We start from the raw sequence: 8166 nt of genomic DNA on the forward strand, positions 1-8166 counted from the left end.
CATGGGGCACAGCCTATGTTTCTAGCCATCTGGTGGTTGCCTTCACCATTGTAAGCACATAGTGCTTGTCGTGTTGGGTTTGTGGGAATGTAATATAGTCCATCTGCCAGGCCTCCCCATATTTGTACTTTAGCCGTTGCCCTACAAACCATACAAGCTTTAAAAATTTGGCTTGTTTGATTGCAGCACATGTTTCACCTGTGCAAGAATGTCCATTTTCAAGTCTACCTCTCAGTTGTGAGCCTATCCATATGTTGCATTCCCACCTTGTTGACCTGAGGCATCATGGGCCCACAGAGCTAGAAATAGTTCACCTTTATGTTGTCAGTTCAAATCTACTCCAGCTCCTTCAGTCTTAGCAGCCTGATCTGCCTGGTGATTGTTTTGATGTTCTTCAGTGGACCAACTTTCAGGCACATGGGTATCTACGTGGTACACTTTTACAGACAGGTTCTCTAGCCAGGCAGCAATATCTTACCATAATTCAGCAGTCCAGATGGGTTTACCTCTGTGCTGCCAGTTGCTTTGCTTCTCTTGCTGTAGCCACCCCCACAGGGCATTTGCTCCCATCCATGAGTCAGTGTAAAGATAAAGCACTGGCCATTTTTCTCATTTTTCAGCAATGTCTAAAGCCAGCTGGATGCCTTTCACCTCTGCAAACTGATTCTTTTCATGTTGTCCTTCAGTGGCTTTTGCGACTCGTTGGGTGGGACTCTGCACAGCAACTTTCCACTTCCCGATGTTATTCCGTAATACAACAGGACCCATCAGTGAACAGGGTATTTCCCTTCTCATTCTCGGGTAGTTTATAATACAGTGTGGCTTCTTTGGCATTTATCACCTCCTTTTCTGGTACTATTCTGAAATCTTTGCCCTCTGGTCAGCTTGTGATCAGTTCTAAGAGCCCTGGCTGGTTGGTGTTTCCCATTCAAGCCTGTTGTGTGATCAGTGCAACCCACTTACTCCATGCAGCATCAGTTGTGTGATGTGTAGAAGGGACCTTCCCTTTGAACATCGAGCCCAGCACTGGCAGTTGAAGTGTCAGGAGGAGCTGTGCTTCAGTACCAGTCACTTCCTAGGCATCTTGAACCCCTTCATATGCTGCCAATCTCTTTTTCAGTAGGAGTATGGCCTTGAATCCTCTGTATCACTGACTCCAAAACCGCAGGGGCTGACCTCAAGTCTCCCCTGGTGTTTTCTGCCAGAGGCTCCAGGACGGGACATCCTCCCCAGCTGCAGCATAGAGCACATCTTCGACATCCTGTCCTGCCTGGACTGGCCCAAGGACTACTGCATGAACTATCTCCCATTTCATTTGTTAAAAGGCTTGCTGTTGCTCAGGGCCCCACTTGAAATCATTCTTCTTCTGGGTTACTTGAAAGAGAAGGCTCACAATCTGACTGTAGCTTGGAATGTGCATTCTCCAAAAACCCACAACGCCCAACAAAACTTGCATTTTCCTTTTATAAGTCTGTGGAGACATTGCTGCTATTTTATTGGTCACATCCATTGGGATCTGATGACATCCATCCTGCCATTTTACTCCTAAAAACTGGATCTCTTGTATAGCTCCTTTGACCCTACTTAGTTTTATAGCAAAACCAGCTTTCAGAAGAATTTGGATTATTCTCTCACCTTTCTCAAAAACTTCTGCTGTGTCACCCCACACAATAATGCCATCATTGTATTGCAGGTGTTACAGAGCTTTGCCGTGTACCAGTGCAGTCTGTATCAGTCCATGGCAGATGGTAGGGCTGTGTTTCCACCCCTGGGGCATTCAATTCCAGGTGTACTGGATGTCTCTCCAAGTGAAAGCAAGTTCTGGCCAGCACTCTGCTGCCAAACAAATTGATAAAAAACCATCAGCAATGTCAGTTGTGGCATGCGATTGAGCTGCCTTTGACTCCAATTGCAGCTTTAGTGTGTCTGGAATGGCAGCTCTTAGCGGTGGCGTGACTTCATTCAGGCCACAATAGTCTACTGTTAGTCTTCACTCTCCATTGGACATCTGCACTCGCCATATGGGACTGGTAAAGGGTGAACAAGTCTTACTGATCACTCCTTGGCTCCCCATTTGATGAATCAACTTATGGATGGGAATCACAGAACCTTGGTTAGTGTGATATTGTCACTGATGCACTGTCATGACAGCAATTGGTACCTGCTGTTCTTTGACCCTCAGCAATCCTAAAACAGAACGGTCCTCTGAGAGACCTGACAAGGTAGACAGCTGTTTAATGTCCTCTATCTCCATGGCTGCTATGCCAAAAGCCCACTGCTATCATTTTGGGTCCTTAAAATACTGTCTCCTGAGATAGTCTATGCCAAGGATGCACAGAGCATCTGGGCCAGTCATAATGGGTTGCTTTCACCAGTTCTTTCCTGTCAGACTCACTTCAGCTTCTAATACAGTCAACTGTTGGGATCCTTCAGTCACTCCAGAAATACTGATAGGCTGTGCCCCTTCGTGGTTTTATGGAATTAGGGTACATTGTACACTGGTGTCCACTAGAGCCTTGTACTCTTGTGGGTCTGACATGTCAGACCATTGAACCCACACAGTCCAGTAAACTTAGATGTCCATCTTCTCCCCCTGGATGGAGGCAGGGCCCCTCTAGTTCTGCTCATAGCATTTATTACTTGCTTTTTGCAAAAATAAATCAGAAGCCCCTTTAAGAGGATCAGATGCAAGATCAGCTCTTCTGCTCTTTCTGGAGAACTGCCAACTGGAAACTGGAACAGCATTTTTCCTGGCTGAATCCCCTCTTGTGGTTTTTTTTTCCCTTGCAACCCATGTACTCATGCCTCTAGGGCTGAGGTAGGTTTTCCATCCCACATCTTCTTGTCTTCTCCATGTCACACAGAAAAAAACATAGGGTGCCCCATTTTGTATACCTTTTATATTCTCTCAGTCTTGATTCATCCACCATTTGTTCTTCGCCTTCTTTCCAGGACATTACTGCCAATGAGCTGGCATATGACAATGACACACTCTGTAGAAACTTCTGCCACATGGGTTGTGTACACTGGACTTCATCTGGATCTGTGGGTAAATCATCGTTATTTGGATCACGATGAATCACCTCCAGCATGGCTAATTCCCTCATGTACTGGATACCACTCTCCACGGTGGTCCACTTTACTGGGTGACAGGTAATATCTTCCTTGAAGGGATACTTTTCCTTCACACCTGGCAGAAGTTGCCTCCCGAGACTGAGACCTTTTGTCTTTTTCCCAATCACCTTGTCAATGCCCTCTTCCCTGGACAGGGATCCCAGCTGCTTGGCTTCCCTGCCCTCTGATTCCAAGCTGCTGGCCCTGTTGTCCTGGCATTGAAGCAGCCAGGCAACAACACCAGGGTAGCAACTCAAATATTTTTGCGTATCTCGCACCTCACTCAGGGACAGGGATGAGGTGATTATCTCTAGTTCTGCCTCCTCCTCTTGTTCTTGTGATGACACTAGTTCATCAACATCCCTCACCAAGTGCACTGATTTTTTTTGCATATTTCATTTTCTGTATACGGGCAACTGGTTGGTTCTCTGATTCAGCTGCAGTGCCTGTCATCTGGGTTTGAGTAGCTGCTGTGTTTAGCACGATGTTGCAAGTAGCCACAGTGCCTGTCTGTTTGTTATCCCTCTCTTTCCCCTGAGGGTACTGAGTGGCATTGAGCAGTGTTTGGTAGACAATGGCCAGGGCACAGCACAATGCACCAAGTTGTATGTCTTTGGAATAGCCAGGGCATTTTCATTTTAAATATTCTGTCACTGCATCAGGGTCCCATAGTTGTTCATGAGTGAAACTCCAGACCACTGAAGGTGAGAAATTCTCTAGACACCTGCCCATATTCTCCCATATGGTATGCCATCCATGAACATCCTGCCTCAAGGGAAAATCTCTAGGAAATCTTTTTGTAATCTGTGATCTGCAGCACATTCAGGAGATATAGCAATAAGAGTATGCTAGATTGAATATACCTAGGGTGTTCGAAATTCTCAAAAACTGTTGTACCTATCCTGAAGGAGAAAGCAGAGGTGAAAGAGTGGGGCAAAGATACTCTTCCCCCCATCGCCCCCCAAATTAGATGCGATTAGTAATCAATTTCAAGAGATGGTGTCTGAGGTACAGAAAATACAACAGCGTTGCATATAAATACCAGTCCAGCCACATGGCAAGTTGATATTACACAGGACAGCAATAAGGTAACTGTAATCCTTCTGCCCAAGGTGGTAAACAGCACTGTGGGGAATACATAAGGCATGTAAGAATTTGCATAACACAGCCATGTGGACAAACAAAGCAACATCATGACAACTAACACAGTAAATATGTATTTTAACACACTGTGGTTGGATCTGCTGTTATCCCAACCCCTTGTGCCCCATGTTAGGATGACAAAATGGACTGTTGTGGTTTAGCCCCAACCAGCAACTAAAAAGCACATGCCCCTTGCTCACCTCTCCCCTGCCCCTGCTTGGATGGGGAGAAGAATCAAGAAACAAATGGCAAATTTCATGGGTTGGGATAAGAACAGTTTAACAGAATAGCAAAAGGAAAAAAATCCAATAGCAATAATAATAATGAAAGCATAAACAAAGCAAGGGGTACACAATGCAATCTCTCACCATGTGGCAACACTGATGTGCAGCGTGTCTCTGAGAAGCCATTCCCCCAAGCAGCAGTCACAAACTCTGGACCACAGCTCATGCTAAAACCCCTAGCCCATCCTGAGTAGCAGCTCATGCTCAAAACACAATAGCACCGAGAAGAAAGAGTGCCCTGAACCAACACAATTTCCCCAGTAATAAGAGTTCCTCCCCCTAAGCCAGCCCCCAGTTTTGAACTAAGCATAACCTTATAGAATATCCTTTTGACAAGTTTTGAGTCAGGTGTCCTGGCTGTGTTGTGCCCACAGGTTCCCATGGAAATTAACCCTTTCTTGGCCAACTCAGCACACCGGCAAAAACAAGGAATATTCAAGCAACTGAGTGAGCCTTTCCACAAGACACTACTCTCAGCTACAGTATCAGAACTGTTGATAGCAACATTCTCTGTAACAGAACCAGTATGAAATCAAGCTATTCTGCTGTAGCACAATGCTGTAGGTTGGTAGACTGAAGAGGGCGGAAAATGCTGGCACTTGTTCCCTTTCTTTGTCACTAGTTTTTCTGAAGCAACATTATTTCATTCTCATGACTTGGGAAACAATGTTCATCCATTGGTCCACACTGATAGAATTTTACAGATTTTACATGATCAAAACACTACAATCTAGGAGCCACAGAAGAATTACACCAGTTACAGCATTCTCGATGAGACAGACCGGTATTTTAGATGTGAAATACCTAAGCAGGTCTGTCCAGGGAAAAAACCCAAAAAAGTCAGATTCTGATCAAAGGTATCCTAGGGTAAATGCAGGGTAATTCCACTGAAAGGAAATGGAGTTGCTTTGGGCTTATGAGGCTATAATTGAAATTAAGATCAGACTAATAAGTATTAGAAAAGAAATGCATAAGTTAAGGCAACACTAGACTGAACGTAAGAGGATTTTGGTGGAAATCCTCTCCATGGAAACCAGAACAGAGGAGGATGATGCTGCCTGTGTGAGCCTCAAACTGCTGCAGAACAGGGACGTGGGCAGGATGCACATCCAGACCCAGGAAAGGTGAAATGTTCCCAACAGCCCAGAATTAGACACAGGTCCCTCTACACATTTGAGGGAAAATGTTCCCAAAGCTGACATTTAATTAAACATTTTTCAGCCTATGAGTATCAAGTTTAGAAGACGCTGCTGTCCAGACACCAAAACTCCTTTTGGTAAAGAATTTAGGACAAGAGTTTCTTTAAAATGTTATGAATGCAGTAAAAATTACTTTATTTTTGTTTTTGAAGAAGTGCCATAAGTAAATCTTCCAATAAACAGCAGTGACAAGACCCATGGAAATGCATTTCCATGTGGCCAGCCCAGTACAGAAATCTGAAGTTCACAGTTCTAGTTTTTATGAAATTCTGGATGATTTTAATATGTAATTAGTGAAGGCCACCTTAGTATTTAGTCTCTCGTACTGTCTTTTCCCCACGTGATAATTACAGAATCACAGAATCACAGAATTGGCTAGGTTGGAAAAGACCTCAGAGATCATCAAGTCCAACCCTTGGTCCAACTTCAGCCCATTTACTAGATCATGGCACTAAGAGCCATGTCCAATCTCAGTTTAAAAACCTCCAGGGACGGTGAGTCCACCACCTCCCTAGGCAGGCCATTCCAATGCCTGATCACTCTTTCCGTAAAGAACTTCTTCCTAATATCCAGCCTAAACTTCCCCTGGCAGAGTTTAAGCCCATGTCCCCTTGTCCTATTGCTAACTGCCTGGGAGAAGAGACCAGTTCCCACCTGACTATAACTTCCCTTCAGGTAGTTATAGAGAGCAATGAGGTCACCTCTAAGCCTCCTCCTCTCCAGGCTGAACAACCCCAGCTCCCTCAGCCTCTCACCATAGGTCATGTGCTCAAGTCCCTTCACCAGTCTTGTTGCTCTTCTCTGGACCCGCTCCAGCACCTCAATATCCCTCCTGAACTGAGGGGCCCAGAACTGAACACAATACTCCAGGTGTGGCCTCACCAATGCAGAGTACAGGGGAAGGATCACTTCCCTTGTCCTGCTGACCACACTATTTTTGATACAGGCCAGGATACCATTGGCCTTCTTGGCCACCTGGGCACACTGTTGGCTCATGTTGAGCTTGCTGTCAATCAGTACCCCCAGGTCCCTTTCTGTCTGGCTGCTCTCCAGCCACTCTGTGCCCAGCCTGTAGCGCTGAAGGGGGTTGTTGTGGCCAAAGTGCAGGACCCGGCACTTGGCCTTGTTGAACTTCATCCCATTGGAATCAGCCCATTTTTCCAGTCTATCCAGATCTCTTTGCAGAGCCCTCCTGCCTTCCAGCAGGTCAACACTGCCCCCCAACTTGGTGTCATCAGCAAATTTGCTGATGGTGGTCTCAATCCCCTCATCTAAATCATCAATAAAGATGTTAAACAGGACTGGACCCAACACTGACCCCTGGGGGACACCACTAGTGACTGGCCGCCAGCTAGATGCAGCCCCATTTACCAGCACTCTCTGGGCCCGGCCCTCCAGCCAGTTCTTAACCCAGCAGAGAGTGCACTTGTCCAAGCCATGGGCTATCAGCTTTTGAAGGAGTATATTATGGGAGACAGTGTCAAAGGCTTTGCTGAAGTCTAGATAGATCACATCTACAGCTTTCCCCTCATCCACTAGGTGGGTCACCTGATCATAAAAGGAAATCAGGTTGGTCAGACAGGACCTGCCCCTCCTAAACCCATGCTGGCTGGGTCTGATCCCTGGTCCATCCTGGAGGTGCTGTGTGATTGCATTCAGGATGATCTGCTCCATCACCCTGCCAGGCACCGAGGTCAGGCTGACAGGCCTGTAGTTGCCAGGGTCAGCTTTGCAGCCCTTTTTGTGGATTGGGGTAACATTTGCCAGTTTCCAATCATTTGGGACCTCCCCAGTGAGCCAAGACTGTTGGAAGATGATGGAGAGCGGCTTGGCGAGCTCTTCTGCTAGCTCCCTCATCACCCTAGGATGGATCCCGTCTGGTCCCATAGACTTATGAGGATCCAGATGGCTCAGTAAGCCACCAACTATTTCCTCTTGGAATACAAGGGGACTATTTGGCTTCCTATTCCTGTCAACCATCTCCAGAGGCCAGTTATCCTGAGGGCCATCTGTTTGACTGGTAAATATTGAGGCAAAGTAGGTATTAAGTACCTCAGCTTTCTCCTCATCTTTGTTAACTATATTTCCCTCAAAGTCCAGTAGAGAATGGAGGTTTTCCTTGCCCCTCCTTTTGTTATTAACATATTTAAAGAAGGACTTTTTATTATCCCTAACAGAATTGGCCAAATTAACTTCAAACTGCACTTTTGTTTCCCTGATTTTTTTCCTGCACGATCTAGCTATTTTCCTAAATTCTTCATAGGTAGCCAGCCCTTTTTTCCACAGTCTGTAAACTCTCTTTTTATTTCTGATTTCCTTCAAAATCTCCCTGTTTAGCCAAGCCGGTTGTCTTCCCTGTCGGCTAGCCTTTCGGCGCACTTCATTCATAGAGTAGTAACGTTAGGTCATCTGAAAATAAAATCTGG

The sequence above is a fragment of the Patagioenas fasciata genome, chromosome 2 (assembly GCF_037038585.1).
Source record: "Patagioenas fasciata isolate bPatFas1 chromosome 2, bPatFas1.hap1, whole genome shotgun sequence".
Lineage (NCBI taxonomy): Eukaryota > Metazoa > Chordata > Aves > Columbiformes > Columbidae > Patagioenas > Patagioenas fasciata.